This window comes from Strigops habroptila, chromosome 1 (genome assembly GCF_004027225.2).
Source record: "Strigops habroptila isolate Jane chromosome 1, bStrHab1.2.pri, whole genome shotgun sequence".
Taxonomy (NCBI): domain Eukaryota; kingdom Metazoa; phylum Chordata; class Aves; order Psittaciformes; family Psittacidae; genus Strigops; species Strigops habroptila.
Window position 1 is genome coordinate 92,765,672 of NC_044277.2, and position 18,233 is coordinate 92,783,904.

At 45.3% G+C, this 18,233-nt stretch overlaps 1 long non-coding RNA gene across 1 annotated transcript; it reads right to left on the minus strand.

Annotated features, from left to right (window-relative positions):
• Positions 1-266: 266 nt before the first annotated feature.
• Positions 267-13,110, minus strand: LOC115614134. The gene is made up of 3 exons (XR_003993637.1): positions 12,920-13,110; positions 12,156-12,228; positions 267-811 (listed from the first exon to the last, which is right to left on the minus strand). It is a non-coding gene; the product is annotated as an uncharacterized LOC115614134 (long non-coding RNA).
• Between the last annotated feature and the right edge of the window lie 5,123 nt (positions 13,111-18,233).

Genomic DNA, 18,233 nt, shown 5'->3' on the forward strand with positions numbered 1-18,233 from the left:
GGCCCATAGCTCTTGAATTTGTTTCCTTGTGTGGTGAACCTTCAGGGCACGTTGTGAAACTTGTCTCTTTTGTTAAGCTTTAGTATAATATATTGGGGTGGGTTAAGAAGGGAGGTTTTGATGAGGACACTTTTACTTTCATTGTTGTCATGGCAGTATAATTCAGTAGGGGATATGAGTTTTGATTTGTTTTTATTTTAACTGTAGCTAATGCAATCTAAGATTGTGCACAGCATAAATGAAATCAAATAAATAATTACAATTGCTTCAGGCCAGAGCTGTTTATTGGAGAGCCAGGGAAGGAAAGACAAGGGTAGAGTATTGCTGCAGTGCAAAGAATTAAGCAGATATGGCCAAACAAAAGGGAGTAAGCCAGGTTACGTCCTGTAGCTCATGCTACAGGGTGCCACTGATTACTTTCCTTGCAAGGGGGTTGTTGGGGCCTGATGTGTCCTTCAAGCTCATATTGAGAGTTCATTGCAATATGTGACTGCTGTTGGTTTAGAGAGGAAAAGGCACAGATACTGACCAAGACACACTGTCAAAAAACAAAAATAAAGGATAACGAACAACACCAAAGCTTGGAGAACAACAACAAACCACAACAGCATTAGCTCCTGAAGACCCCTTTGTCAAAAAATTATCCTATCTTTCTTTTTCTTCTGTTTTCAGTCGTGTGTCCCCCCCCCCCCCCACTTTGTGTGGCTGTCTCTGCTCATTTTCTCAGGTTCTTTTCAGCTGGATTTGTACATTGTAGATTTGAACTGAGCCGTCAAACTGAATAATGTTTCCAGAGAAGAAATGAAAACACCTAGAAATAAGAGAGGAAGATTGCTGAAAATAACCGAAGGTCTCAGGTGATATAGCTGATTCTGTCTAAAGGCACACATATGTACATATATATATACAAACAGGTAAATAGATCATGATTGCAAAAAGCATTTCTTTATGTATATCCACAATTTGGAAACACATCTACTCTTTTATACGGACAATTATATCCCTCCTAGCGAGAGATCTGTGTGTATTTCTATTTAATAAACCAGCCATAATTCATGGTTGCTTTTGGGTGTGCAATGACAATTGAAGACATTCAGTTTCTGTAGCTATATGTGCCAGAGAACACTTCTTGCCTAGAGCTCACAGGACAAAACTGTGGACAAAACACACTGCAGAACTCATAGCAAGACCCAGGAAAGGAGAAAACCCAGTTCCCCAAAGCATCTAACCAAGAAAGGGCAGGACATGTCAGTCCTTTGGAACTGTGCTTTCTTTATCTGTAGAAAAGCTTTGTTGAGGGAGTTTTGCAACCTGATCCTAGTGGAAGATGCCCCATGGCAGAGAGGTTTGGACTTGATGGTCTTTAAAGATCCTTTCTGACCCAAACCATTCTACGATTCTGTAAAGGGGACTGAATGATGCCTCAATCAGGCAGCAGAGTCGGGTTTTTTTCCTAGGATGGGGATTGGCATAGTGCTGGAAGAAACAGTTTTATACCATCTGCTTCCCCCTCTGGTTCAGAGGAGAGGCAAAGGACAAGAATGCCATGCACCACTCTTGGCAGCATGATTTACAGCAGACCAATTTAAGCTCCTGCCAGTAAAGCATTTATACTGCTAGATCATCGTGTCTTCTATCATCATGTGCATGACTATGTCTGAAATCACATGGACACAGTGAGGTAAAGGTATGTATCCATAGGTTCACACGTTTTGTTCCAGGCTTTTTTAATTTTTGTGGGGGTTGAGTAACACCATTTTAGTATGAATGTTTAAGCGTTGGTTGCTTTTTTCCCCTTGATTCTCTTGTTATCTCTTTTTAAATACTGAAAAATTTCCCGGTGGCATTAACTCCACAGCTCTTGCAACATGCACACAGTCTTTGGCTAGCCTTCAACTGTACAGAGATGGCTTAAAAGGACTTTTAAAAATCACCTGTCTGGCTCTCAGTCTTGTTTAAAACTCTGTTTCATGACAGATTTGCAACTGAGTCACCATCCCAGACTAGATCTGTTTCTTCCTTCATGAGAAACTTTCCCCACCATGACCATAAGCCTAGGGGAAACACATATATTGCAGCTCACCTACACCATATAAATGGGACTGACCCATGCATGTAATGCACACATCAAGCTATGAGTGGAATGAACTTACTAAGCACATAATCCATTGCCACTGTCATGAAGTAGTCACCAATAATCTCAATGTCTTCAACAAGTTCTTCCTTAAAGACAGCTTCAAAGCTAGATTGCTCTTCAAACTCCAGAAAAAGAAGTCTGTTTTTTCAGCTGTTTAAATAGGTGCAGCTCTCAGCCCTGTGGGACCAATGTGATGCCTCTAACTCAAATTCACTTATTTGTGAGCTCAAGTCCTACAAGATCAGAATTCAGTGGGAGGAAAGGAAGCAAAAAACCACTCCAAGCTGGACTTCATATGTCAAGAGCAGGAAATCAGCTCTACATTTTGCAATCGTTCATCTTGTGCCTTCAAGCTTCTGTGAAGACTTCCACTGCAAAACTCATCTGCAGGACTAAGGCAGGAGGCATTTCCTGCACTGAGGGGATGAACATCTGCACGAGACTGAGGACTACAGTTGGGAAATTACATGTCTCTACCTGAAAAAGTAATTTTGGGTGCTACTTGAGTCAACCTCATTAGCAAAGCTTAATTGGAGAGGCACATGAGCAACCCCAGCAAGAGAGAAAGGCTATTGTTTGAAAGCGAATGTTGAAGGCATGTCGTGTCTCACCAGCTGACAGGAGAGCACAGGGCAGGTTGGGACAGGAGGCTTTCCTGGGGGCGAGGATGCTGTTTGTGGTGCAAGTAGCCTCATACAGCTAGGCTTGTCAAAGCCGTATTGCTACGCCACAGATCCTGAATGCCACATCCAAGCCAGAACAAAAATGGACTTCCCCCATTGAAAATATTATAGCCTTGGCAAGAGAAGACCTTGTCTGGAGGTTGGCATGAGTCAATCATAAGGGGCTTTTGTGTGCATGCACGTACATGTGTGTGTGTGCGCATGGGTGTGCGCATTAACAGAGTATGCTGTCAGGGACTGATTTTCAATGATGCAAGACTCCTCTAACTGATAACACTCTAAATAACAGGTGAGTGACTCCTGGCAAGAAGGAGATTGTCTGACCTCATTGTTTGCCTTTTTTCCCCTCTCTTTGTTCTTCACAAATAAAGGTTTTTTAATAAACTGAAAGGTCCTCCGCTCCTGCCTGATCATAAAATGAAAGGAACCAGTGAGGTATGGTACAACGTGGCAGCAAAAAAAGAGAAGCTCATCAGAAAATAACAAAGGTGCAAGTTAAAGATAAGGCAGCTGTCAGAGATTAATCCTGCTGGCCTGATTGTTTTCTTTAATACCAAGGCCTGCAATAGCAAGCGATAAGTTTGCTGAGTAATTTGGTTTTTGGTGAGGAAATAAAATTCAGGTAGGCCTCATAATTGATTTCCTTTTCTTTAGTTTTCTAAACATTAAACAAAACAAAACAGAAAACCTACCTCTGCTTTGACTACACTTCCCTCTTTTCAAATTTGCTCGAAGGCTGTGAGCTTCCCCCCAACCTGGACCTGTGGGAAGACAACTCAGAGGGCAAAAGCACCCTCTCCTTCTTCAGCATCCTCCTGGAAATACTTTTGTTTCACCCTAAACACTAGCTGCAGCTCTTGAACACAATTAGTTCTGCCTGATGTCAGCTTCATATTACTGTCTGAAAGTGGGCAAAATGTGAGGTGGTAGAAAAAGCAAACTTCAGCAGAAAGTTGGTGCTGCCTGTCACCCGTGGGCTATGGCAGTACCAGCCATGGCACTGGTCACCGCCTATGGATGGAGCCATGCAGAAAGATGGTGCAGTCCTCATCAGGCTGGAGAAAAATCATTGCTATCAAGCCACCCAGCTTGATAGGTAAGTTCACTGTTGTGGCCAAGTCTCCCAGCATGGTTCCTGCTCCTGGATATGGAAGCAGGGAAGAGCAGGGAGCAGGAGGGGTTATCTACCACGTCACGTTGGTGAAAATCCATTCCCCACCCAAACCTTCCTCATTTACAGGTACACACAGCGAATCATGGGGAGCCCAGGCACTCCATAGACAGCAGCTGTGGGAGGAAGCAAGAGAGAAAAGAAGTTGGGGAAGGAAAACCTTTCCAAATTGGGGATTGTGTAGCAGTGAGGCAGAGCTGCTCTCAAGTGAGAAGCTGATCCTGACAGAGACGGTGTGAGTGTGCATGTGCGCGTATGTGCACGTGTGTGTGTGTGGTGCGTGCGCACAGGAGGCAGCAGCAGCAGAGCCTTATTTATTGTGACAAAATGAACAGCCCCCAGGATGCTCATCCAGCAGCTAATTTCTCATCTTATCTATTATGTGAATGAGATGGGAAAACAGTTTCCTGTTTTTCACAGATATCACTAACATGAAAGATACAGAATGAATTCCCTTGAAGGCCATGCAGCCAGATCCAGCCACAGACTCATTTGTTTCAATGGAAGAAATTAATGCAGTTAGGGCTGCCCATTGATGGGAAAACAAGTCTATAAAGCTCTCTACAGAAGCAAACGTGCTGCTGCCACCTCCAAAACGGACGAAGAGCTTGGCGAATGCTTTCTCCCTGTCCATTGATAGCACACATGCAGACGCAGGCTTGTGCACCACACTAGCACACACATTTAAACCTTGTCATTTCCCTTATTCAAAAATAGGTATTTCTAGCGTTATAATGCAGCACCAGTGCTACATGAAAAGGGCAATCTGTTCACAGGGTTACCCCCAGTGAAGGAATCCTTTGCCTCTAGGCAGCCTCTAAGGATCTTATACGAGATGTAAGAGCAAGAAGTGATGGGTGTGCTGAGCCACCAGTCCCCAGCACTCTGAGTTTATGGTCAGGCTTTGGGAAAAGTCCCAGGTTAGGGCAAACAGAAAGGCCAAATAAGCTATATTGAAGCCAAGCCGTCACGAAAGAAGGTCTTTCATCTCTTTTAAAGCAGAGACTTACTGGAAAGCCTATTTAAAACAAACCCAAAACTGTCTGTGTATGTCCACAGGCAGTTCAGTGGCCGTAACCTTGCTGCAGCTACAGCTATGCAGGTGTGCGACAGAGTGGAAAATGCAACACTGTGTTAACACTTTTCAGTCCATTTCTGCCTATTTTATGTTCGTTTTCACCTCTCTACTTTTCCCAGCAGAGGGAGCACTGGGGCTTGGATGAAAAAGAAGGGGAGGCGGTACCAGTCTCACGGCAGAAATCACGCAAAACCTGCTAAGCCTGGCAATATCCACACTGCAGTGTCCCCTTCCTTGAAACAGGTCCTGTGGCCCTGTCAGCCACGCCGGTGCTGTCAGAGGCATGGGGGGACTCTGCAGCACAGCCAGCAAGACACAGAGCTGGCTAACTGCCCGCAGTATGGGAAGAGGAGGAGGGAGATGGTGGACACCGTGGGCACCAGCACTGTGCCCACATTGTGTCGTGCCACTGGGAGGAACTTACCTGCACAGGGAGAGCTCCCCTGGGGTTGCTGCTCCTGTTGCAGCTCTTGCTTGACTCACAGGGCCTTACCGCTACGAAAGCCACGTCCCCACAACCTCTGCACCCCTCGCTTGGATCCAGGCCAAAGTTCTGAGACGCAATGACCCTTAAAAGTCCGCTTTGAAAGTTTCCTTTAGCTTCCTTTTCCTCCTTCAAAGGCACAAATGGGAGTAAGGGGGAAGGAAGAACCCAGCCGCCTTGCAGATGGGACACCTTCTTAAAGGGCAGTCCTGTCCCAGCCCATGGTCAGAGGGAGAACAGAACTGAACACAAAGTGCTGCTTTTGACCATCACAGCAGAGGATATGCACAGCCACACGGCACCACACACAGATTCACCTCTCTCAGCCAAAGGCAATGGGCCATGATCTCTGCTCCCAGTGTCCCCACATGCTTCCCTCTTTTTTAAATTTTAAGTCTTGACCCTCTTGCTTATTCCTGGAGGGAGCAGGAGTTTTCTGCCTTCTTTCAGCCAAAGCACCTCTTAACCCGTGCAGGCATCTTCTGACCTGCTATAGCTGGGGGAAGAGGGAGAGGCACTTGTCTCCTGCGGAGAGATTAGGGTTTGACCCACAGGCCAAGTGATGTACCAAGTGTGGCAGGCATCCCTGCCTGCTGCCTCTTCACTGCTAGCAGCTGGTGAATCCAGATAATGGCTGGTGTCAGAGGTTGAGGAACAGTGGGTGAACAACTTCCAAAAGGGAGAGCAAGAAGGAGAAGCGGGAAGAGGATGAAGAGAAAGCTGAAGAAGGTTAAAAGAAATGAGAAGAGACAACTCTGGTACTTTAGTACACTAAAAAGAGATGCTTCAGTTACACTGCAGCAAGGCACTAGAGTAGGAGAAATGAAAATAAATTCAGCCTACAGTCCTAATGAAGTAAATTCCAGAGTGGGCTGAGACCTTAACTGATATAAATGAGGATCATTATCTTCACTCTGCAGTTCTGCTCAGCACAGGGCAAGGAGTGCAGAGATAGGAGGGGACAACCAGGGTGTGATGGTGTGAAGTACAGCCCTGCCACCCTGCTGCTGTCCTATGACAAGGAGACTCATGCGAAGGGCCGGCAACAAAACTCTGTGAGCCGTGTGGGCCATCTGCAAGCCTCAGCCATCCCAAGGTTTACCCCTGCTCTTGGTCCGTCAGGAGAAGTGTTTCTGGATGCCAGGCTGGCAGACGGAGTCCACCCTCACCCTGCTAGTGGGACACAGACCCCTCCGTGCAGCCAGAGAGTGGTTTAAGCTGCCCATTGCACCTGTGCACGGCCCAGCCAGACTCACCAGGGAGGCCACCTCTCTCCACCAGCCATCTGTCTCCTCCTGACAGCAGTGCCCAGCCAGTCTCCCACAGACCTGTGATTTATGTGGTGTGGAACTCATTACCACCAGAAATTGAAATGACCTCAAGATTCACCATATTCACATTAAACCTAGCGCCTTGCTGCCCTATCTCCTAACTTTGTCTTCTTCTGATCCCTCCTTCAGCTCTTTCCATGTTCCTCTCAGAAGCAGTGATGAAAGGGACGTGGTAATACAGCAGGATTCCTCTTTTGGTCCTCTCTATCACTATATCTACATGTTAATATCTCATATTATCTTTGAAATTGACATCCTAAGTCCCTCCTGGCTTGGCTCAGGCAAGTATGACATGTAAGTAGGCAGTGACTTACACAGTTTCTGAGCTAATCCCTAATGAGAAGAGCTGAAGCCTAGATAGGTCAGAGAAAATAAAGACACAATAAGATAAATTCAGTGTGGCATTAAATCAAACTCTTAACAGGATGTTCCTTTAACATTTCTTTAAGACCCAGGCAAAAGCCTCTCATCCAGACTTCATGGAGACATGTACCTCGCACAGTGGCTCTGCTGCAAGTGCAGGGTAACGGCAACATAATTTAAGAGCAAATTTCTGATGAAAAACTAAAGCCTTTACCCAATTAAATCTTGTTAGTAACGATCTCAATAAAAATCCCATTGAAAAGACACTGAAATGAAATTAAAATTAGTTAGGGCCTTTCATCCCAGAATCTGTTGGCATTTTGAGGTCAGATTTTGGAGTTCTGAAATGAAATTTGAGAATCTAATGTCAAAATGTTTTTAGGTAGTTCATATGGGAGTTTGTACTATTTGTATTACTTATGAATTACATCACGATAGTTCTGATAACTGACATCAAGAAATACTGTAAAATTTTAATAATTAGCTCCCAAATTAAACAAATCACCAAGTGAACTAGTTCCGAAATGCTACAAGGCAAATTTCCAAAAGTGAAATTTCAGAGAAAATATTCAAACAAACATATTTCTGGTTCAAACAGGGTAGAAATAACACACCCAGTGAATTGAAAATTCAGTTTCAGCCATCTGTGGTGAAGGCTTGCATCTGAGCATTACTCCCAGGCAGGCAGGCAGTGTGCTCACTTCTCCCTGAGGATGCATGCTAGCACTCACAGGGGCAGGAGATCTTCTATTTGACTTCTCCTGGTTTGGTCTGTGGAGATGTAGTAGAGGGAAAGGGGTGATGGAAGATGAATAAGAGCTCTAGCAATCCACTTGTTAAAACAATCAATGTTTCATCCTACTTCAGCCATCAGGACTGCAGTGTGCACAGTGTGGCTTTCTGCATTCTAGAAACCAAATCCAGATGCTCATTTTCACAATCATGCCACAGTAAATGACTCCTCTTCAATCTCAGCCAGACCTGGGTACAAGGGTTAGGCCAGAGTTCACATGAGGTTTTGTTTATCTTAGTTTTTCTCAGTGAGGCTGGACCAGAGAGAGTTGGATTTGGGTGGCCTTTGGTTTTTTTTCTTAATTCACAACATTTGTGTACCGAAATGCGGTTTCCTCGATTGCTTCACAGCTAGGTTAGCAGCATTTAAACAAGCACAGCAAAATCTAACTCAAGCTACCATGTCAAATAAACTAATCTTGCCCTGAAAAACCTTTATCCTGCTCTAAGAAAAAGCCATCCACAATATTGTGGTGGAGGTATATGATCCAGAAGGGTTATGATACAGGTGCCAAACCCTTCTTGGCATTAAGTACACCTTGCATCAGGACCACAAGTTTTGCAGGTGCAGTGGTACCTCCTCCTTTTCAAAAGAGTGGCAGCTCTTTTCTCTCACAGCATGCACACCTCTGTAGCAAGTGCACTAAGGCTTGTCAAGTACATTGTACAATAAATCTGCTGTAAGTGCTTGCACAAATCAGGTTTACCAGCACCTTCTGGAGCACTTAACAGACTTTAGGGAAAAGCCCTGCAAGCTTCAGGATAGGTGGTATCAAAGTCATCCAAAATGCCAGCTTAAGAAAGACCTTATAATGAGCTACATCACCTTCACCCAGTCTAGGGAGTAGCTGAGTTATCCCCCTCTTCCACCAGGCACTGATTTCAGCCTGGCTGACTGTGGTGCCAGGGGAAGGCAGGAGGATGGCTGTGGCCTCCCCAGAGCTCTGCGTGGCGTGGGTCATGCCACTTTACAAGCTATCCCCAAAATGAGTCTTGTCTGGCAGGTGCCCTGGAGCAGCCCCTAAGGTACTGTGCCCTGAAGTCCCCCTGCCACACTGTTGGGGAAGCAGCCTGACTTATCCTGTCGGAAGGTCTGACTTCTGATACTGAATTCCACAGATGAGGAATTTTTGCTACCTCAGGTGCCCAAACCAAAAAGGCACAGAAACAAAGATACAGACATCCCAAAGATGTTCCTCACCTCTTTGGATAGGATTTGGTTCTCTTTGAATACGATTTTCTTTTGTTTTGAAATCTGGGATCAAGATGGATTCAACGCAAGCAGTATGCCTAACCAACACCAAAAAGGGAAGGAAAGATTGGGAATGGCCGGTTAAAACCAGAAGAACCCAGCACTGCTATTTTATTTGTTACAATCTGCACAATTCTAGGGAGGACATGGTAATTTACAAATGTAAGAAGACCAGAACTCTGCCCTGAGGAGCTGTTTTAGCTTAAATGAGGCAGACCAAGCATAAACAAGTCTACGTAACAAGAACATCTAGAATTTAAATAATAAACATTAAAAAAAAAAAAAAAAGATGCAATGCTCGAGGCCACAAGTTATCCCTTAATTGACAGCAGTTCAAAGGAAATTTTCCCAGGGGTAAGCCATTTCATAACTGCCTGCTGTGGGTTTCTTCTGTATCCCCCTGAAGCATCTGGCTCCAGCAACTGCTTCTGATAGGGCTCAGAGCTCGGTGAGCTGGCCGCTGAGCCTCCCCTGACGTCCAACCTCTCCTTTTAGCCATCTCCCCTCAGGTCTGACCGTGAAGGAGGTGGGTCCACAAAAAGTGGTGCAAAATGGGAGGGAAGGCCACAGGAAAAGCCTACCCAACTGCAAAACGCTGAAGAAGGGATCAGGGTGGGAAAGCCTAGGCCAGTCCTGAGTCAGGCCATCGACAAGGATACTGTAAATCTAGATTTCATCCTAGCCTTGACCTTGGACAAATTCCTTTGTCTCCATTTGCCTGCTTCCACTCCCAAATGTCTGCCTTCATCGTGTTGATTATAAAACTGTTTGGGGAAGCAACTGGCTCTTGCTACACGCTTGTGCAACACTGCTCACAACAGGACCCTAATATCCTAATCCTCACTTGAGTCTGCTGGAACAGCTGTAATGCAAAAAAAAAAAAAAAGAGGTGAAGCACTTCAAAATCTGTAAAAATGTTCAAAGGCAGGCAACGGCAGGGAGTTCAAATGAATGTCAGCTAAAGATCTGATTTCCAGTGTCACTACCAATTATAATATGCAAAAAGAAAATAAATAGCTTAGAAAGCCCAAATCTGTCTTTGAATGATCATTCAGTAATGGCTGGGACACATTTTTCACCTGGGAACACTAGCGTATTTTTCCATTAAATAGATTTAAGTTGGAAAAGATTACACTTTTCAGGATTTTCCCTCCTTTTTGCAGAAAATCTGTCATAATTTTTAATGAAATTAGTACTGAAGTTACTATTGAATGGTTTTGCTCTTTGAAAAAAAGGTTACTTTCAGTAAATTTAATATCTCAAGAGTTATTCTGCTACAAATTTCATTAAAGGATGCTGTGACCTATTTCACAAGAAATAAAAAACCCCAACATTCTGGCCCCTGCACAATGAAAATAACTTTTAAAGTTCAAAATTTGATGAAGATGTTTTCCTGATTCGAGGCCTGCTCTATTTTTCACGCAGTGTTGACAAGACCTAGATGAGAAAGAAATTCAGTTTCCATCATCTATTCAATCTCTGTCCTCTGTAACGATTAGCAAGAGCGCCTGTTTCACTGATGTTTTCTTGTAAAATAGAAACTCATCCCATAGAAACACAACTCAAAACTATCAAATCATTTCACAACCAACAGATGGTAACAGCTATCCACACAGCCCTCAGCTGGTTTTAGCCAGCAACGTGGAGGTAAGAACTGCTGTATCATGACCAAACTGAGACAAAATGAGACATACAGACCGCACTGTATGTCTCCATCCTTTAAGATTTCCTCTCTGAAATAAAGGCACAAAAATGCTCTGGTCACACAAACCCACCAGTAAAGCCAGCTTACACCCAAAGCTTTTCTTTGCCTTGCAATTAACTTCTTAATTAGAAAATATATTTTTTAAAAATATAACATTTTCAAAGGAAATTGACATTTCAGCCTGGAGAAGGCTCTGAGGAGACCTTAGAGCAGCTTTCCGGTACTGACAAGAAGGAAATGGCTTTAAATTGAAAGAGTGTAGATTTAGATTAGATAGAAGGAAGAAGCTCTTCCCTCTGAGGGTGGTGAGGCGCTGGCACGGGTTGCCCAGAGAAGCTGTGGCTGCCCCATCCCTGTCAGTGTTCAAGGCCAGGTTGGACGGGGCTTGGAGCAACCTGGTCTACTGGAAGGTGTCCCTGCCCATGGCAGGGGGGTTGGAACTAGATGATCTCTAAGGTCCCTTCTAACCCTAACCATTCTATGAGTCAATGATTCTATGAAATAGAATTCTCTGTTTATGGCTCCCCTAACCGAATTACCCTGCACACAGAAGAAGGTGAGCAGCAATAGAAAGAAGTTCAAAGACTCAGTATAGTTTTTGAAATCCAGCTGAAGCTGTTCCCCCCCACACGGAAGATTTCTCAGTATTGTCCTGTTGGTTTATAAAATTATTTTTTCTCAAAGCAAACAAGCCAGGAAAGCCGAGGGGCATGCTGATGAGCAAGATGAGGTGGGAACCCATCACCTCTGTGAAACCAGATTGTAGTTTCAGCCTGGCAAGCTACTGACCAAACATCACTGCTCTGTAATGGCACTCAACAGCCTCTTTGGAAGCAATTCATGGCCTCAGCCTAATGTCTGAGGCACTTAATGTTAACTGACACCCATGCTGGCAGGCTCAAAATGGTGTCCAAGCATCCCAAGGGATGGTCTGCATGACAATCTTGTGTGCAGGTCTGGGGTGCCTCTAGAGCTGGGCAGTGCATGCTCTGCCCCGGTGGGGTGGGAGGGAAGCTGCCTTTGCTGCTGTGCTGGCTCAGTGCTCAGCAGAGTGCTTTCCTCTCTGGGGCTCCCTGTCCTGCCACTGCCATACACACTAAATTCACAGGGGAGGAAAAAGACAATGCACTAGATGGAGGTTAGCTGGCCACGAACTCACCTTGTCCCTCACGGATGTTTGGCCTCTTCAGGAAAAATTCTACAGTGAAATTTGGGTGCATCTTTCAAAGGACCTAGGAGAAAAGGCAACATTTGCAAATGCTCCTCACTAGCATTTTTGGGTCAGAAATCCAGGCAGCCATGAATCACACGTAATGTTAGAGAGCACTTTTTGCACTATGCCACCATCCAACCCCTTCAGTACCTCACTTGCAGTTGCCGAACAGCCTTCATGTACACATGCAGCCCAAAATAGTTTGAATTATGGAAACTTCCATATAAACTACTCTGAAATACCCCTTCAATACACCAACACTTTCTAGCTCCTGGTACAGTGACTCTCATGAAGCTGTGGCATTCCAGGAGGGTTTGTATGCAGCGCTCAGATGTATCATTATCGGGACAATTTGTCTTGTGAGGCTTTTTTTTTCTGCCTCATTGAAACGCTTGCACTGCACTCCTGCCCTTGCCTTAACCTTTTGGGGCACTAACAAAGAACAAGCAATGAAAGCCCATAATGCTGTGGAAATAAAATATAAAAAAAAGCAGTATGCAAAAGGAAGAAAAAAAACCCACCACAAACTGAGGTTTTAAGAAAAGCTGCATAACTTGTCTTTGGGGCTGGAGGAGGAACAAATGCATTTGCTTCAGATCAAGGAGAACTAAATCCATCTATGTGCAAGCTGCAGTATTGAAGCCATCGGTACTCTTTTGCTCGTGATTGTGTATCATTAGCGTTTGGCAATGCTGAAAATACATACGTACCTTCTCGTATCTAACCTGGTAGCGAGCAGAAGCCCTGTTCATTTACACTTGTAGGCACAGAAAGGAAACCTTCAGGGTTTACTTAAACGCACGGGAAAGAAGAATACTTGTGCGTTTCCCTGTGAAAAGCAGGGAAGACAGGCAGAAGGGCCCTAGCGCTCTGCCCTCGTTTTCAGCCGGTTTTGCAGCAGGGAACGCGCTGGTGGCTGGGTTGGGGTTTTGCCGTCCGCTCCCAAATTCTTGAGGGAGCAGTGCCACCTGCCGGGGCAGCACGGACGCGCCGCCGGGACCGGCGGCATTGCGCCTCGCATGAAGGCTTCCTTTTGACGTCATGCTGGAAGAGGAGGATTGTGCCGAGGGGTTGCAGCCGCTGAGCAGATGCAGTGGAGGGGCCCGGGGCTTCCCGGGAGCCGAGCGTGGAGCGCGCAGCTTTTCGGCACATCAGTCGTGTTCACTCACTGCTTGATTCCTTTCACCACAATCATAGAATCATCATAGAATGGTTTGGGTTGGGAAAAGGTCATCCAGTTCCAACTCCCCTGCCGTGGGCAGGGACACTCTCCACCAGACCAGGTTGCTCCAAGCCCCGTCCAACCTGGCCTTGAACACTGACAGGGATGGGGCAGCCACAGCTTCTCTGGGCAACCTGTGCCAGGGCCTCACCACTCTCACCACTCTCTGCTTGAACACTTTGTGGGATTTGGTTTTATCTATTTAATTTAACTACAACAATTTTCCAAGGAGCGACTGGTGGACGCCTGGTTGTTTCCCACACCACCCACTGTGCTGCAGCCCTGAGCTGGACACCCAGCTTTTATGCTTCTGCCTTGGGGGCACCAGGTTAGGAGGTGGTGGTACCCTGACCATACACCCAGTTGCCTGGAGAGGACCATGGGTGATGTCCTCCAGCAGCTGCCTGAGAAGGTGGGCAAAATCCTGCCACCAGTCATGACAGCCTGGTCAGGTGCTGGAGGCCTGGGCTAGGAGCAGTAAAGCAAGAGATCTGAAAAAAAAAGCCCTTGTTTTCCTCTGAGTGTTTGTGTGTGTAATTTCCATAATAATTGTGTCTGTTGTCTGCAGACATGAATTCATTACAGCAGGAGGTAAGAGAACAGCCAGCGTCAATATACATTTCAAATTCCTTGCTACAGCCTTGATTTATAAGGCACAACCTGAAGCACTGACTAGCTGGTTGCCTTTCAGTGAACTGAATTTAGCATGATAGCTGAGAGGACTGAAAACAAATGAGCAAATTTTGCTTTTAAAGCACTCTGTCTCTGTATTTTTCATTTTTAAGAGTTGCTAGCTGTGTTCTGGATATCCCCCTGCTCCCCCCGCTCTACCCCCCTCCTTCTTCCTGTGCATGCTCCATCGGCACTTGCATTAATCCAGGCCCCAAAGTACTAAATTGATTCACAGTAATGCGGGCACCCAGGGGCAGAATATTCAAGGAACAAATGAATTCATCATCTTAGAGCCTCCATGCCGACCCACATAAAAGCCCACTGCCCAGAGCAGCAATGATGACCATGCAGGAGTGGGTCCTGCAGCAAGCACCCTATCCACCCTGGGCATCACCAGACATATGCATGGAACCTGCTGGGCGCACACACATCTGAGATGGTACATGCACTCACACGGGTGCTCTTTGAAGAACGCCAACGTATAGAAATAGGTGTAATAAGAAGAGGGAGCCCTGCGGAAAGAAAGAGGTCTGCAGTCATTGTAAATGGACCTTCACGGCAACAACAACAGGGGAAGGAAAAAAAAAAGCTTTCAGGGAGAAACAGAAAATAATGTTTTGCAATTACAGTCCACAGCTGCCACAGCTCCAGCGCGCGTGCTATACACAGGTGCAGCTATTATAGCAATGAATAGAGTGCGCTGAAGGTGCCATCCATATGGGTAATAATATGAGGGCTGAAAAGGTATTTTCATTTGCAGCCTGATGCTGGGAAGGAAAAAAAATAAATAAATAAGTAGGTTATAGCTCAACCGCCCAGGTCTCAGCCTTATCTGAGGCTGTGGAGTAGTAGGTGGGCACTGGCGGAGGAGCTCCTTGTACCATCTGACTGTGGAAAGGCTCCCAATGCACCAGGTAATGTCTGAGTTGAGACCACAAGGCATTAGCCGACAGGAAAACTGGCAGGTTTTGCTCTTTCTTTGTTCTGAATAGAAAGTTTATAGAAGTTTCTTCCCTTATTTAAAAGGCCTGAACTGTGAAAGGTACTTGGGAGACAGGGGAAGGCAAGACACTTTCTTCCGGTCTCTTCCACCCAACACCCATGCTCTGGCAGTGCCACTTTGCCGACTTCAGTGCCAGGGTCCCTCACTGGCATGAACAAGGCAGAATTAGACCGAGAAAGTAGGCTGTGGGACCCATTCATCAATATTTTGCCCTTTTCCCGCCATGGTGAGTTTTTTGCTTTCAATCTGTAGGCCACTAAGCATACTTCCACTGGCAGTGAAGATGTCTAAATCACAAATGTAAGGCTAACATCAGGTTTGCCTTTTCCTCGCAGAATTCTTGGCAGTTGTCCGCAGACCTTCAAGCATCCACAAGTGATAGGTCCCTGGCTTAGCATGCAACACAGACAGCTTTCACAGGTACAGGGATGTCCTCATCCCCCCTTACTTCTACCAGCTCTGAACCCACATCAAGGTCCCTGTTGTTGCTAGTTTAAAGCTAGTGTAAGTCCTCACAAGCTGCACCCTTTAGACTTGCAGCCCAGACACAGACCAAACCCTTTATTTAAACATATCTTTTTCGGCATTGTGTAGGAAACCCATGTCACCTCAGTGCTCCAACCCAGCTTCAGCTGGGCTTTTGTGGAACAACCCCAGCCCTGAGGAGCCGGCCAAGCATGGGGACACAGACGCAAGGCTCAGGACTGTCTGATGCAGCACAGCATGGGGCAGAGGTATGACATCTAAAATGTAGCTCCATCCTCTGACCCTGGGAGGATGCTGGGGTCGGGTCCGGATGTTTTCAAACTGATAGTGCCAGGAACATGCTGAATGCAGGCAGGGGAAACGGTTACCCCCGGCACCAAGGCAAAAGCATCCTCCAGATTCCTGAATGGGTCCCAGTTCACCAAGTTAGGCAGAACCAATGTCTTTTTATAGGCCTTAAAATTGAGGGAGGCATTAAAATTAATTTGAAAACTTTGCAGGAAGCTGGCATAATGAAAACAAAAGTGGATTGATGCACTGGCTGGCATACCCTCGCCCTGGGAAAGAGCTCAGGCAGCCGCTTCCAGAAAAGCTGGAGCCTGCTGGATGAGGGCACAAAACAGAAAACACTGCTCAAAGGAAGCTCGCAGACAAAGTAGCAATGTGGAAGAAATTATAATCATTAATACAGTGCTTAAAGTGTTCAGGGGACTACAGAAGATTGGAAAAAAGACCTAGAGATTTGATTTTCCACTGCCCTTCATCAGCAGCAGTCATTTTATACCTGCACAAAGCAGGAGTGCAATCTTCATGCCGCAGAACGAGTGCACTTTATGTTGCCTTTCTCTCTGTTTTCCTGCTGCAAAGATCCCAGGAAAAGGGGCAATCAAGACTATTTGTCCCTGACCACTGGGGCTTGGAGCTGAAGCTAGGACATAGACCATAAACAACAGACAAAGGGACAGGGAAGCCACTGAGAAGGGCTGCCACATTTATCTCTGGCTAGGATGGAAGAGGGAGTAAGAATAAACTGGGAACAACATCAGTGAGCAGCTGTATAAAAAAGCACTGAGATAGAAAAAAGAACAAGTTTTTTCTTACCTAAATTTGATTGGTATTGAGAATTCTGCCACAATCAATCTCTTCTAAAATCAAAAGCAAACCCAATTAGAGCCTTAGATAATAAAATTTTAAGCCTCTAGTTCAGATTCAGCCACCTCCCTATATCCATCATAGCAGGTAACAGCAATAAATAAATAAATATAGATCAATAGACAGACAGACGAAACAGGTATGGAATGCTACCAAGCCCAAACAGCAGCTTTATGCGGTGGCACCAGCTTTTAGCAGACCAACCGTGCACCCTCAGGGCATTCTGGGTTTGTCCTGTGAGGTGCTACTGTGTTCCAGGTACTGTGGTTTCTCCAGAGTGAAGAGGGTTAAGATTTCAGTTCTTGAGTTCTGCTCCCTGAAAAGCCATGGTTTGAATTAAGAGGCTTCTCAGTCAGATTTATTGTGAGTGGGAATATGTTTCTGACAGGTCTGACTTCAGCTCCTCAGTACAGAAAAGCACCAAACCAAACTGCTGATGAGATTTTCATTACCTGTGAATTAAGCAAATTTAAAAAGATCTAGATGACCTTAGGATTACAATAATGCGAAAAGAGGCACATAAGGCATAGGTTTCCCTCAGTAAATTAAAAATACACATATTCACCTGTTATTTGTTTGCTGCATCAAATCCTGAGCAGCTGAGATTTCTATGTTGTACCTCACTGTACCACACAGGTGCAGCCTCCAGTTTTACCAGATACAATAAACAAAGAAATCAGAACCAGTCAATACAAGGGTGACAAAAGCTCCAGGTATGCTGAAGGAAAGGAGTGACTGAGCCTGAACAAGGAAAGGACCAGGAAAGGTCTGACCTCTGCCCAATACACACAAGTATTCCTTCCTTCTGGTTTGCAGTCTGTACAGCAGAATTACTATGCAGCTAAGTGTCTTCTACAGGTCGTACCTCTGTGGCGGGAGTAATACATTCAGTCTCTCTGAAGTCTGGCTTTGTAAGGCTTCATGAATACATTCGGATGTATAGTAGTTGTACCTTAATACATATTTATGTTCTGTGATAATGTTTGGACTAAGCTTCTGACAGAGGACATAAAAAAAGAAAGAGGCAGTGTTCAAAGGAATAGGCTACTTTCACCTAAAACAAAAAGCAAATAAACAAAATGAGAACAAACTTTGCGGATAGCTCTTTTAATTTATTGTTTTTAAAATAGGCAAGGAACATTTTGTATTTGGATATCCAGCTCAGAAATATGTATCTCCTGACTTACATGCTCTTGCAGCAGTCTCTGAATTCCTTTGAGTCATTAAAGGATTTTGTCCTCAAGTCATTCCCATTAGGGGAATATTCAATTTAGAAACTTGCCTCCTGCTCAAAGTTCGCATGTGAAATTCATGGTTAAGATCCCTCCTCGCCGGGTTTCAGGTCAGTGCCCTATCCACTAAAGAGACAGAGATACTTAACAATTAAATACTCCTCTAGGCTACATCCCTAGGAGGCAGTCCAGGAGTGCTTCCCAGCCCAGGGATCTACATGCCCTGACTGTTTTCACTTTGGGAAGGTACGGTCTCA